Below are 16,044 nucleotides of genomic sequence, written 5' to 3' on the forward strand. Positions count from 1 at the left end.
ATTTCAGCAAGAGTGCAAAAATGATGATTCTCTGTCTACTGCTAGTGCTATGAGTAATAAACTGTCCTTCATCTCTGACTCAAGGGTCCAGTATCTTCTACCAGTGTTCATAAAATCATGGGAGGCTACTGCATTAGCTTACAAATAGGATAAAATCTCAGACCTATCACAGTTCTTGACATTGAATACTAAGGGAGAGTGGTTCACTTCACCCAGATTCAAATATCCAAAAAGTTTCTTTCCTTTCCTTCTCTTCAAGGTTTTGTTCTATTTCACCTTCTCAATATGACAGACACTCTTTTTTAATTTGTAACTTTCTATTCCTCTTCAAAATCTCTATTCTTATTTTCTGATTTTTTCCATAACACATACATTTTATTCTTACTGTAGCAAAACACTATCATATAGTTGATACTCAAAAATATTTACTGAATAAATGAGCATATTCTGCAGATAAAATCCCACAGTATCATCATTATTCTTAGTCCAATCCTCATGCCCAAAGAGTTAGAAAAATATAATTATCCCAGGCTAGGTTATTTATCTTTCTTTATGATCAGGGTGAAGGGAAGTGCTGTTACTGAAAGAAAAGGTGAAAGTGAGGCTAACAAATAAAACTCATAAAAACAAGGATGTAAGCAAACAACAAAGAAACAACATCCCCCTGCCCCCCCCCAAAAAAAAAACATACACAAAAAATAGTAACTCTCTAGTTGTCTCTTTGGAATTGAATTTCGTAAATATAATTCTTATGCATTCTGCCCCCCAAAAAATCCCAACATCTCACATAAAATAACAGCCCCACATAAAACTTCAAATAATGTCCTATTCTCCCCAAAAGATATACCCATGCCTAACTAATATGTATAGCTCTGAGTACAGAACCTCTAGATGAAGAGCCTCTTATTCAATAAAATTTAGATGTGGGTTGCCTTGTTATATATCCAATGAATCTATAGATAACAGTATAAACCTGATTTCTACTAAAATGGCAAGCATAGTTCCATAAACCTGGATTGGTTATTTCATATAAGCAGCAAATCCCATTTTCTGGAAAAATCACAATCAAGTAAGAGCTTATCCAATGCTCAGCATTTGGTCTAGATATTATGAACCAATCAGCATCACTCAGACACTGTTCTAAATATGGAACAGAGATTGTTATTTTCTACTTTAAAAAACCCCAAAACAACAACAAAAAACAAACAACAAAACAAAACTCCTTTTCCATTCTTCACTCTTAGCTTACATACCCTAACCTGGACTTTCTGCTTAACAGTAAAACTTTTTCTCAGCATTCTATTTTTGGACCCACAATTTTTGTTTTCTTTACATAACAAATTATCCAATAAATAACAAAACTACCCTCACAACCAAATGCAATCATAATCACAACAAAAATCCTGCATATGAAATGGAGAAATAGGAAGCAATGCACAGTGGTCACCAACAAGAACTATATTCCATACACGGACAGTCAGTGATGTGACCAGTGTATCCATTTTTTCAGTCATGTTCCTGGAGATGGAGAAAACACCTATGCTGATGATACCAGTTTTCTCTGCTTTTACTAGCTACAGTATTCTTTTATGCACTGTCCAAATGACAGTAAATAGAACACCAGATTCTTATTTTGAAAGTAGTATCATTTAGATGCCTATTTCCTATTAGACTAGTTACAAGCACATAGGGGATGCTTTAAATCTTGAGAAATATTGTACTCTTTTTGCCAGAATTAGGTTTTCTCAGTACAGTCCCTAAACACCCTTGGTGGCCATCTATCTATTTTCAATTTGAAGGACTCCTATTGGTTTACAGCCTCCTTAAGAGCTTCTGGGTGTAACCTGAAACCAGTCTTCCCCATCCACACACCTTTCCCATATACTGAAGGCTGGGAGACACCAAAGAAAGAGGCAGACCACTCCAGATTGGTAGGTAGCAGGTTTAATACGCAAGGGAATTTACTTATTAGGTTTGTCTTGGTCAGCCACAAGATGAGTAGATCTTCATACTTGACCATCAGATCGTAAAAGTTTATATAGAGGCCTTCAATGGGTTCAGTCACCTATACTGTCCAAATAGACTCAATACCACCTTGCTATCTCAAAGCTGTATCCCTGAGGCAGCTTCTGAGAGCAGGGAAAGGAAGAGGAATGCACATTCCAAGGAAAGGAAGGGGATATGGAGCCTGTGCCTGGGTCCTGCTCAAGGGGTCAACCAGCGGTCATGTCCTCTCTACTTCCTCTAATACTCCACCCATACTGCTTTAATGGCCAGTATTAGACTTCTTAAGGCAGTGATATTTGAGTCTGCAAATTGAACTTGTGATTTCCTTCTTACCAACCAACCACCCAGCCCTCAGATCAAAGGCCTCTGCCTTGGTCTCTCTACCTTCGACCAAAGTGAAAAATACACTCCTTTGAGAAGCAGTGCTAATTGGCTTTCTGACCCCCAAAACATGTCTAAGTGGATTTTCTTTACTGGGAGATAAATTCACAACAGGAAGGTTTAAAAATAAGTCTATAAGAATAGTTTCCCTCCATCCCTCTGGCTTTCTCAAATATCACTTTCTGGTCTGCCCACTTGTCAGCTGTCTAGAAGCATTAAGCAGAGACATAAAGACTCTTTATTAGAAAAACTATATAACTCTTATTTTTTCTTTCAGATGGCCTCCTTCAGTTGAAGTCTGTTGTGCTCCTGTAGTACATTACTTCAGTTCAAAAAGAGTAGCAAACAAGATTCAATAATCAGACACTTTTCTACTAAATCTTCTGAACCTACATTCTTTAAAAAATGATGTGTACTAATGAAATAAATAAATTTGTAAAGCTCTACTAAAGTAAATAAAAGAGGAACTGAAGAAATAAAGAGAAAAACCATATTCCCGTATGAGAAGATTCAATGTTATAAGGCACCTATTTTCCACATATTAATTTATAAATTCAACCCAAAATGCATTTTAAATAAATAGTCAAGCTGAATCTAAAGTTCAGTTGGAAGATAAAATGTTAAGGACATTTAAAAATCATGAAAAAGAGGGACACCTGGGTGGCTCAGTGGGTTAAGCCCCGGACTTCGGCTCAGGTCATGATCTCACAGTTTGTGGGTTTGAGCCCCGCATCAGGCTCTGTGCTGACAACTCAGAGCTTGGAGCCTACTTTGGTTTCTGTGTCTCCCTGTCTCTTTGCCCCTCTCCCACTTGCACCCTCTCAAAAATAAATAAACATTAGAAAAATTTCAAAAATCATGAAAAAATGGTGGAGGAATAGTCATACTGGGTATAAATATTTATATTAAATGTATAAACATACATATCAATTTAAAATATATAGTTATTAAAACAGTTGGTATCAATTGAAGGAAAGCAAAGAGATACATAAATCAGAAGATTGAAAAACAAAACAGACCCAAGCATATATGACACTTAATATATAACAAAGTTGACATTTCAAAGAGAACAGACTAACACATGATGTTAGTATAATTGTCTATCTGCCATTAAAAATAAAATTCTATCTTATATACAAAAATATAATATACATATAAATAAAACATAAGTATAATTCTTCTTGATCTAAAGAGCTAGAAATAATATATCATTAAAATAGTATAAAGGAAGGGGGCAAAGGTTAAGACTATGCAGTCCCTGCTTTGAGGCACTTAGGAAAAACCACCACCACCATCACCACCACCAACAAAACAGAACGCTTGCTAGTGCATAGTGAGGAGTCCATCTTCCTACCTCAGAATCTTGCCCCTCTCAGTGCCTCAACCAAACCTCACATTTTAAAGTCTGTCTCTAGCAACATTACTCAAGCTTTTACACCACAGAAATGAAAGAGTGGAGATGATGATGTTAACAATAATGGACTCCAGGGACTAAAGCACTGTTAGTGCTCTCTTTTTTCCTATCTCTAATATCTGCTTATCCCTTTGTGTTGACATCATTTCCTCCTACAGTAGATCCCTTTCTCTTTTTGCCAGCAAACAAACAAATAAAACAATGTGCAGTTCTGGATTTTATCCATACACTGTGGAGATCCTACATGACAAAGGATTTTTGTTCCATGTTTTTGTATATCAAATGCCTGGGAAGAACTCAGGTTTGCCTAGTTCAGATGTGCTGTTTACACCTTAATTTATCATTGAGACCTGGTATATAGGATATGTTTATATCCTGTAGTGTGTGTGTGTGTGTGTGTGTGTGTGTGTGTGTGTAATTTATATACATAATTTAACTGTATATATTTGTACTGTATACTCTGCTATCACCATAAAAAGATCCCACTTAGGCTAAGAGGATGACAGATATATGGAACACAGTTGATCTGACAGATCCCACAGCATTATTTGGGCTACAGTATATATACACATATAATTTATGTATGTATATAAATTATACACACATATAATTTATAATTATGTGTGTGTGTGTGTATATATATACATATATATATATATATATATATATATATATATATATATATATATATATATATATCGGAGCACCTGGGCGGCTCAGTCAGTTGAGGATCTGACTTTGGTTCAGATCATGATCTTGTAGTTTGCAAGTTCGAGCCCCACATCAGGCTCTGTGCTGACAGCTCAGAGCCTGGAGCCTGCTTCACATTCTGTGTCTCCCTCTCTCTCTGTTCCTCCCCCACTCACACTCTGTCTCTGTCTCTCTCTCTCTCTCAAAAATAAACATTAAAAATTTAAATATATATACATATATATTATATATAGTAGTTATATATATATTTAATTAAACAACTAAGCTCACACTGCTAATTAATTTTAATATAAAATTATTTTGTTATATTGTTTGATATCTAAAGTAAAGGAACTCCTCCATTTATTGTTATTTATATATTTTTAGCCCAGTTAGAAACAAAATATTAGTTAACAGTATAGACTCTGAGCCAGGCAGCATGGTTTTATTATTCTCCTACTTACTACCTGTGTTGAATCAGGTAAGTTACTTAAGTTTTCTGTGATTTAGTTTCTCATTTGTATAATGTATAGATAATGAAAGTATCTATCTATAGGAATCCTGTGAGAGCAAAACAATTAAGATTGATCTTAGAAGGTACCTAATGAATTATAAGAATTAAATGATAGTCAAAATTAATAGCATCGTTATTACCAATAATACAGATTTTGACATTGAGAGTGTGAATAAAGGAAGAGAGGATAAAAGAAAGAATGTTCATTCACTTCCTGTAGAAATAAGGTCTTATAGAGCTTATTCTCAGAGAGATATGTAATAAATTGAAAAGCTCTTAGTTATAATTTCCTACCACATATATATGAATCTGTATCTGCAGTGAATAGTCAAACTGACATACTCTGGACTCTTTCTCTTTTCCCAGGATCTCATATCATTTTAGCTATGCAAGTAACTTGATATTTCTTTAATGCTTTAAATTTTTTTTAATGGCAAAAATGGCCCCAATTCTTTATGTAGTGCTTGCCTTAAAAAGGAAATACAGCAAGCTCTCACAGAACGTTTGATGCATTATCCTTCTTCCTTGAGTTTTGTATAAGATATAGAATACTTAACACATACTGTGTATATATCCATGACTTTTATATATGATGAACTATCATTACAAGGCTCTATATGATCTGCCCCACTTACTTTTATAATATCTTCAAAACTCTGTTCCCCTCAATCAATAAACCGCATCCACATTAGGATTCTTTCTGTTGTGCTCTAACATTTTGGATTTATTTCTTTCATATATTTTTGCACTACTCCTATTACTTGGAATGTTCCTTCTCCTGATGTTTACGTGGTTGTCCCCTTTCTGAATTTACTATTCAAATTAAATATATCTTCCTCAGAGAGGATATCCCTCTATTAGTTAGTATGCTAGGTGTATTACTTAGTATCAATATGTGTTAGATGCAAGTAACAGTCACTTAAAATCAGACTGGTCTAAATAATAAATGTATTTACATAAAAGCAAATCTTCAGATACAGATAGGTTTCAGAATTGGTTGATTGAGTGGCTTAATGATGTCAGCAGAAATCTATATTCAGTCTTTTTCTTTACTTCACCATTAACCAACCAACTTTGTCCTGATTTGATTCCTTTGTGGCTATAGAATGGCTTCAAGGAAATGTTTTACTGTTCACATCACTACCTGTAAGACAAGAAGCCTTTCAACCTTTCAGTCATCCATGAAATAAAGTCCTTATTGTCCACCTGACTGGACAAATTCTCATCATGTGGCCACCATGGGACTTCAACAGTTAGCAAAGATATGGATGCTCTTATTGACTATGATTAACTTAAATTCATGCTAGAGCTCTAAATGGACCATCTTCCCCTGCAATCAGTTTTGGTATGGTGTTAGGAGATAATGACTATAGTTATGGTGAGACAGAGTAAGAGAAGAATGGATGTTGCCTGGGCAACCAAAAAAAAGTATCATTCAATTTATGTTAGACACTCCTAACCTGTTCCTTTCTATCAAATTCCTTCATTTTAGGTTCTTCATACCACTTAAAATACTTTTATTCACTTCCTTATTTTATTTATCATTTATAGCTCTCACTAATCGTAAGCCTCATGATAAGAAGGAAAATATATGCTATGTTCCCTGCTATGTCCATTGATATTAATATTGGCTCATAGTATACAATCAGTGAATATTTGTTAAATCAATTTATCTACTTTTCAACAAGCTAATGAGAAAGGAATTTGTTCAGAAAAAGGAACAGGGTAAATTAGAAGGCTGTTATCTTATATTCTGATTAAATCTCTCTGTGTGTATGTGTGCATTTATACATGTTTATGTGTCCGCATAAATTAAAGGTCCACAATTTCCTTCTCAACATTGCTTTTGTAGCTGTTATCTAAACTTGGCCTACGTCAGTAACTAATCGTGATCTGCAAACATTAGTGTTGACTCAAAAATGATTCACTTCTCACAGAAAGTAATTTATACATTAAGAGGATTGACTACATTAAGAGATCATTTCTAGGATTAATGTGAAAATGTCCCTGATCACACAGATGAATGAAGCCAATTTGCCTACATTTGTATGAGTATGCCAATATATTATTGTCTTCAATGCATTGAATGAAGGGGAAAGAGTTAATGTAGCTCCAAAAATGCACTATACATTCTGGCCCAGGATATTAAGGATGCTTTAGATTCCACCAGGGAAAAATAATAAAACATAAATAGAAATAAATTATAGCATTATTTAATTAACTGGGAAGTTCAATGTGCTCTAGAGACAATTTATTACAATAAATAGAGCATCTTATCCTTGCAGTGCATTGTAATGAATATAAATCAAGGATTTTTTTTTCCAGAAAAACATTCACCAATTCTTTATAAACTGTACCTAAGGGCCTCATTAGGTTAATACTTTACTAGAATGCTTCATTATCTTGGCAAACTTTATGTTACGGGACATCTCTGCCACTTTTGACATCATTGATCACTCACTGCATTTTGAAATACTCCTCCTTTGGCTTGCATGAGATCTTTGCTCTTTTGTGTCCCCTCAAAACTTTCTAAACTTTTCCCCTCAGTCTTCCTCAAGGCTTTTTCCTCAACCACTTCTGGCTCCCATAGGAGCTGAAGGCTCTATAACTTTATCGTCACTATAAATCTCTCCCAACATGGCATATTCAGAAAGTATTCATCATCATTTCTCCTAAAACTAAGTATCTTTTAATGACTAACCTCTCATTTGGTGGCAAGACATTCAATCTGTCACTCAAGCTTGAATACTTCAGTTCACCTTTAACTCATCCTGCTTCCTTTCTTGCCACATATATTGAATACAAAATCCTGCCCTCTTTGTCCCCACAATGTATTTCAGTTCTGTGCTCTCCACCCCAATCATACCACTGATCTAATGAACACTCTCACTTATCTTGCCTATCTCTTTTGAGTTGCCTCCCCAGTCTTCTAACCAATATTACTCTGTTCCCTACCTAGTCAATGGACTAAAAATCTCATTTAAAATTCATGTTTCTTTATCATGCCATTTACCTACTAAAATATTTTTAATTAATGCTTTTTGCTTCTAATGGGATGTATAAATGAGTTAGTTATTCAAAACACTGTAATTTGCCCCAACTTATATTTTAAGCCATATCATCTACTACTGTCACATAAAATGTGTGATTTAAGCAATGCCCTTTTTTGAACCCCCCAAATATCTTGCACATTTTTGACTTTGCACTTCTGCTCTTTAAATCACCTTTGCATGTCATGTTGCCACCAATCAATTTCATCCTTCAAATGCTGTCCACCTTTTCAAGGCTTAATTAACACCCTGCCACTTTCCATGAAGTCATTCCAGAACTGTTTAGTGACTTGAGCCATCTGTAATCTATATCCATTGAACTCAGGGAATTATTACTTGAAATCTTCATTTGTTAACTAACTGCATAATGACTCAGATAGTCTTTTATTTTTTTTTTGTTACTATATTTCACATTTTTTTGACTCTGTCACTAAATAGCTGACATTTTTTTTTAATTTTTTTTTTCAACGTTTATTTATTTTTGGGACAGAGAGAGACAGAGCATGAACGGGGGAGGGGCAGAGAGAGAGGGAGACACAGAATCGGAAACAGGCTCCAGGCTCTGAGCAGTCAGCACAGAGCCCGACGCGGGGCTCGAACTCACGGACCGCGAGATCGTGACCTGGCTGAAGTCGGACGCTCAACCGACTGCGCCACCCAGGCGCCCCAAAATAGCTGACATTTGAATAAAGTGGTGGGTTAGTTGTGCCAAACCCCAATGCAATTGAAAATCTGTGTATAATTTTTGACTCCCCTAAAACTTAACTACTAATTGCTTCCTGTTGACCAGAAGCCTTACTGATAACATAGTCAACTGTAACATATTTTCATGTTATATGTACATATAGGGTTCTTATAATGAAGTAAACTAGAAGAAATAAAATATTATGAATAAAACCATAAGGAAGGGAAAACACATTACATTATGGTATTTATTGAAAAAAATTCATATATAAGTGGACCCACACAGTTCAAACCTGAGTTGCTCAAAGGCCAATGTACTTCATTTCTGAGGGAAGATACTACATCTCCTAACTAAGTATAACTTAGTCATAGCCGTGCATGATCTTTAGCAGCCTCAAATTTGATTTTGAAGATAAAGATTTAGCTCAATCATTGCGTTACTGAAGCCTTATCTTTCCATGTTTTATTTCTACTCCAACACAAAAGGCCAATTTTAAATATCTGTAAATTGTTTTCAAAAAGGCACATCTCAATAGATATTATGAACAAAAATGTGCGGCATCTCCACATATAATTTATTTAACATAAACTTTGTGTGGAAGTAAAGTATGATAAAATTCAAATGATTTTGCATAACCAGGCTGAAGTGTCATTTTATTTTATCTTAGTAAATAATTTCAAAATATTTATGAAAGCCTATTAAAGTTATCTACCAACACTCTTGAAATAATGCAGTGTTCTTTGAGACAATGAAGTAAAATACACCAATTTTATGCATTAAAAACTACTTTAAAACTTTTATTCTAGAGCCAAGCAAGATGAATTGATCTGTATATGATAATATGGCCAGTAACTGAAGTAGAAACAGTAGATTATCACAAATTCATCTTCTAACTATGCCAAAATATCAGTCAAAATGGCCTCCTCATAATATAATGAAGCACTGTGAGTTGTCTTGACACAGTTTACGAACCCAGGACTTCAAGGGTTGATAGCATTAACTTACTTTATACGTGCATATGTAGCATATGCTATAAGAGTAATAAAAGTGAGCTACTTAAAAATTATCATTATGAATATATATTGTAAGATACCAGAATCTTTGTAAATCCCTTGCTTTTTCCTTTTTTCTCCTCTCCATGCAAATCAATAATTTAAAATAATAGGATTTGGATATATTTTTGGTGAGGATAGTGTCTTAAATCACATTTCATGGGAAACAGACACTGAGATGGATATTGCTTTGTAGGACATGTATTAGAAATGGCTCTTGGAATCAATACTTACGAAGAAAAGTAAAATCTGGAAGAAGCATATGGTGAGCTGTGATATGGTGGCAACAAATGGCTCAGCTAATCTCAGTGGAATGCTAAGGTTTGAATGGTCCTTCAGTGGTGTCGGTTTTTGATACAAGGGAACAAAGCTTTTAGACTTTACTGGATATGGCCTGACCTTAGGGAGAGCTTAAGAGTTTGGGTATAGCATCTCTCTTTGTCTATGAGCACTTCCAAAAACAGGCTTGGCTTTGAGCCATCAGCTGCCAATGATCTCAGCAGACGTGGAATGGGTACCCTCAGGCATGACAAGGGGTCTGAGTGGTTCACTACAGCAGCCACGACATACAAGATAAACTGAGTAGTTTTACCCTGATCTGTAGCCTGCCTTGATGGTAGCGGAACCTCAAGGAATCATGTGAATAATGTCATCTATCCAAGGAGGAAAGAACCTGCAGCAAAAGGGGGAAAAAGAGAGAGAGAAAGAGAGAGAGAAGCCACTCTTGGCCTGACAAGTAAATTTTTGCTCACCATGAAAAAGACATTTTGGGGAGCTGTGCAATACCTCAGATCCTGCAGCATTATGATTCCCTCCAACTCTTACCAGGAGCTTTGAAGTCCAGATATCTGGTACACTCTAACCCAGCCCCCATTCTCAGATCCATATAGCCATTTGGCGATAATGGATCTACACAAACTGAAAAACAGGCAAACAAAGATGAGACACAGGAAACTTCTTGTAATGTTTTCAAAAGTTGACCATGGCAAAGTTTATCCTATAACAATATAGATATGATAAAACTTTCTGATCTTAGCAGCCCTTGGAACTATCTTGAAAAACAGACTTCTTGGTCTTATGCCCACTGTGTCTTAAGAACTCCTCTTACAGGCTCAAAACAAACAAACAAACAAAAAAAGATAAGAACAGAAAGAAAAAAATGTATATATTATAGCATCTATCTATCTATCTATCTATCTATCTATCTATTATCAATGTATTATATATATTATCAATTTATGAGCATGTAATTAAATGATTTGTAAAAGAGGGATCCCCATTCTCAGAAGATAAAATTAATTCAGCATTTAGGATGCAGACAATAATCAATAAATTTCTTCTCTAAAAAAGTAGATAGCAAATATTTTCAGCTATAGGTACCATAATTGCCTCAGTCCCAACCATCCAGTTCTGCTGTTGCAGAAGATGTTGTCCCAACCATCTTCATCCAGGGAAGAAGCCCTAGACATAGATGAACAAGTATGGCTTGCAGGCCATACCTTGAAAATCCTTGACCTATACAAACAGAAATTAGAACTCACCAAATGTGGGCTTAATTTACTACTGTGGTCACAGCGATCCTTGGATGGGATATAAAGCCTTAGAGGAAGGCACTATTTATAAGTAAAGGGTAATAAACCATGACAGAAAGAAAATATTAGGAGGCCCTTGGTGTGATCTTCAGAATTGACAATTATACTCTCCCCAACAGACCACCAAAAATCTGTTGACTAAGCTGTAGTCATCACAACAATTGGCTACTGGCACAAAAACAGACACATAGATCAGTGGAACAGAATGGAAAACCCAGAAAAGGAACCAAAACTATATGGTCAACTAATCTTCGACACAGCAGGAAAGAATATGCAATGGAAGAAAGTCTCTTCAATAAATGGTGTTGGGAAAATTGGACAGCTACATGCAGAAGAATGAAACTGGATCACTTTCTTATACCATACACAAAAATAAATTCAAAATGGATGAAGGACCTAAATGTGAGACAGGAGACAATCAAATTCCTAGAGGAAAACACAGGCAACAACTTCTTTGACCTCAGCCAGAGCAACTTCTTACTAGACACATCACTGAAGGCAAGGGAAACAAAAGCAAAAATGAATTACTGAGGCTTCATCAAGATAAAAAAAAAAAATCTTCTGCACAGTGAAGGAAACAATCAACAAAACCAAAAGGCAGTGTATGGAATGAGAGAAGATATTTGCAAACAACATATCTGATAAAGGGTTAGTATCTAAAATATATAAAGAACTTACGAAACTCATGACTCAAAAAACAAATAATCCAGTTAAGAAATGGACAGAAGACATGAATAAACAGTTTTCCAAAGAAGACATCCCGAGGGCTAACAGACACATGAAAAGATGCTCCACATCACTCATCATCAAGGAAATACAAATCAAAACCACAATGAGATGTCACCTCACACCAGTCAGAATGGCTAAAATTAACAACACAAGAAACAACAGGTGTTGGCAAGGATGCTTAGAAAGGGGAACCCTCTTGCACCCTTGGTGGCAATGCAAACTGGTGCAGCCACTCAGGAGAACAGTATGGGGGTTCCTCAAAAAAACTGAAAATAGAGCACCTGGGTGGTTCAGTCGGTTAAGTCATGCTTAAGGTCATGCTCAGGTCATGCTCTCACGATTTTGATTTTGGCTCAGGTCATGCTCTCACGATTCGTGAGATAAATCCCAGAGTTGGACTCTGAGCTGACAGCTCAGATCCTGCTTGGAATTCTCTGTCTCTGCCCATCTTTCCACTCACACACTCTCTCTCAAAATAAATAAATAAGCATTGGGGGAAAAAACTGAAAATAGAACTACCCTACAAACCAGCAATTGCACTACTAGGTATTTACCCAAAGGATACAAAAATACAGATTCAAAGGGGTAGATGCACCCCAATGTTTATAGCACCATTATCAGCAATAGCCAAACTATGGAGAAAGCCCAAATGTCCATCAACTGATGAATGGATGAAGAAGATGTGGGGTGTGTGTGTGTGTGTGTGTGTGTGTGTGTGTGTGTTAGCCAGCCATCAAAAAGAATGAAATCTTGTCATTTGGGATGATGTGGATGGAGCTAGTATGTATAATGCTAAGTAAAATAAGTCAATCAGAAAAAGACAAATAGCATATGATTTCACTAATGTGTGGAATTTAAGAAACAAAACAGATGAAAATATGGGAAGAGGAGATGAGGAATGAGGGAAACATACCACAAGAGACTCTTAATGATACAGAACAAATTGAGGGTTGATGGAGAGAAGTAGATGGGGAATATGCTAAATAGGTGATAGGTATTAAGGAGGCACTTGTGATGAGCACTGGGTGTTGTAAATAAAATTAAAACAAGACTATTGACTAAATCAATGTAAACTTATTAAATTTGCTGTAACAACAGAGAACAGTACCTTGACACAGTCTTAATAATGTTTCAGAGGAAGTTAGTGAAGGATATTTATAAAATTATAAGTCTCACTTCAAGTGGTTTTAAATTGGGTCTTCTGAGGTGGAAAACTTTTTTAGAATTAAAGGCTTTTTGTTTGTTCATTAGTTTACACAGTAGTAAAGTATCAATAGACAAAGTAGGATAAGGATTTTGAGGTAAGTTTTGATGGAACTATTGTCATGATAAATGAGCTGTTTCTCCACATATGAAAAATATTGTCTGACAGCTCTTTGCATAGATGAGCAAACTGTTTTCTCAGATACTTTTTTTGCAACAGTTCTCCTAAAGCAAATAGTTGGTGTTATTTATCGGTTTGCAATCTTAACTTCCTGGGTGAGTATTTCTTGGAACAAATATTTAAGTTATATTGACACAGGCACTCCTATTTCTAAGAGAAGGCAGTAACATTTTTCAGAATAGAAATGTGCCAACCAAATGGTATTATAGATGCTCATCCAGTAATAAGCAATTACTGCCTGCATACTTCTTTCTCCCCACTAGTCAGTAGATTTTGTGGAACCAGAAATGTGAATATTTTAATTCCTAGATCTATAATAATTATGGCTATTAATTTTAAGATATTTTTATTTGATAGAAAAAAAAGAATAAACATGGTATACACTAAGGTATGCCAACCAAACTCTATTTTTGAATAAAGATGTTATCCCCCCCCCCACCTACTGACAGTGTTGCCAATTGGCAAGTCTTGCCTACGAGCCTCAATCTAAGGAAACTACTTTTCTCAATGTCATGTTTCTTCTGTGAAAAGTTCCCTCTAGTGAACTATCACACAGAAGGATAAAACCCCTTATCTCAACTCAGGGCACTCTTACATGCCATCCTAAATCCCTGTGGGAATCAACTGAAGCCTTTATTGGAACTACATTGGCTAAAATTCTCCGTATGTCCAGTCTTCCTTCCTTTACTTACCTTCCAAAGATATTGATTCCAAGAGCACTCCCCACATGTTCTTCACAATTAGCTATGACTTGTATTCTGCTTCCTGTAGAACTGAACTTGAATGAGTAGGGGACAGGAATAGTCAAAAAATAGGGGTGCCTGGGTGGCGCAGTCGGTTAAGCGTCCGACTTCAGCCAGGTCACGATCTCGCAGTCCGTGAGTTCGACCCCGCGTTGGGCTCTGGGCTGATAGCTCAGAGCCTGGAGCCTGTTTCCGATTCTGTGTCTCCCTCTCTCTCTGCCCCTCCCCCGTTCATGCTCTGTCTCTCTCTGTCCCAAAAATAAATAAACGTTCAAAAAAAGAAAATTAAAAAAAAATAAATTTAAGATGAAAATTTGGAGTTGTAACACTTGCTGCCTTGAAAACAAGAATCCTACTGGAGATGGATGAAGCATACACATTACCTGATATTAACTAAAAGGTAGGTATGTAATTTATAAAACTTTCATTGGTGGTAAATCAATATAACATATTATGAAATGAACACATTAACTCACACACATGATGCAATGTTCAGATGAGAAGTATAATAAAGGAGAAATAGTGGCTATTAAGACATCGAACTGGGTGGCTATTGCTATGTTTTATTGTTAACACAATCTGGAAAAAAATTAAAAGCTGAGAATAATTACTTAAAATTCAAGTGTGATTTAAATATAATTACTTAAAAATAAAGTATACTTATACTTCTGGATATAAATAACTGAAAATAACATTTTTTTTTTCAAACTAATTGCATAGGTGAGGTTGCAGGACAATGAACTGGCCAACCATAAGGATAGATGATTTCTGTTGTGAGAGAGTAGATGTGAGTTCTTGCTCAACTGGGGTATACACAAGTGGGCCTCAGTAAGAAGAATTCCAATAGCATAGTCGATAAATTGGTAAAGGTTGAAAGTAACCTTTAAATATTTATAGACTGTATAAATCTGAAACCTGGGACTATAAAAATTGAGGAAATTCACATCCTCCTGAAGGTTATTTTTCCACAAACTCAGTTGAACACTCACAAAAAAAGTTCAGAAAGAGCTCTAAGAAGTTATTCACTGAGGTACAAACTTGGGGTAGGGAAATAGTTGCTGTGCGGAAAGTGTAAGAAGTTTCACTAGGATATTTCTTTCCTACCACCACTGTGAAACAAAGCTATAGTGTATGGGTTTAATGACACAAAGTATTGCTGCCTTTAAGGCATCAGTGAAAACTCATTGCATCTCAGGGAGGGAGAAAGGTGAAAAGAAAACTTTTCCTAAGGGAAGGTCAAGAATATACATTTGCCCACAAGTACAGTCATTAAAGGGTGAGGAAAAATAAGGGCACATTTTTGAGACCCAGGAACATAGTACATCCCTCAGGGTGAAGTTTAATTAGAACAACAGAGAATTAACTCCTCCAACTCCCCTTCTAACTGTTAAGCCAACTAATTTTGAATAATAAGCAGTAATAGATTACTCCTGGATGAAGCACAGGAAATTAATAAGAGAATGAAAACAACTTTCCATGAGGCACAGCACAAAGAAAAACTTAAATTTCACACTTCAATAGGATTACTGTGAAAAATCAACCTGCAACTTAACACAAGATATATCTACAGGAATTTGAAACGAATGGCTGAGAATAGTCATAGCAAACAAACAAAAAACAAAACAAAAAAAATCAATCTATCCTTACTCTCATTAAACTAACTAAATACCCTGCATTAAAGGATCAGTAGAAGGAAAGGAGTGCCCATTTCTAGGCATAAAACTATCTCAGTCTGTACTACCCTATACAAGATGTCTGGCTTTTGATAACAACAACAAACAGACATAATAAAAGGCAAGAAAC

At 35.7% G+C, this 16,044-nt stretch overlaps 1 pseudogene; it reads right to left on the minus strand.

Annotated features, from left to right (window-relative positions):
- Positions 1–16,044, minus strand: part of LOC124529154 (epithelial splicing regulatory protein 1-like) — a 106,600-nt pseudogene that overhangs the window by 62,172 nt on the left and 28,384 nt on the right.

Source organism: Lynx rufus, unplaced genomic scaffold (assembly GCF_022079265.1).
Source record: "Lynx rufus isolate CCGP_SWC_20201006 ecotype Redwood Valley unplaced genomic scaffold, mLynRuf1.p SCAF_6, whole genome shotgun sequence".
Lineage (NCBI taxonomy): Eukaryota > Metazoa > Chordata > Mammalia > Carnivora > Felidae > Lynx > Lynx rufus.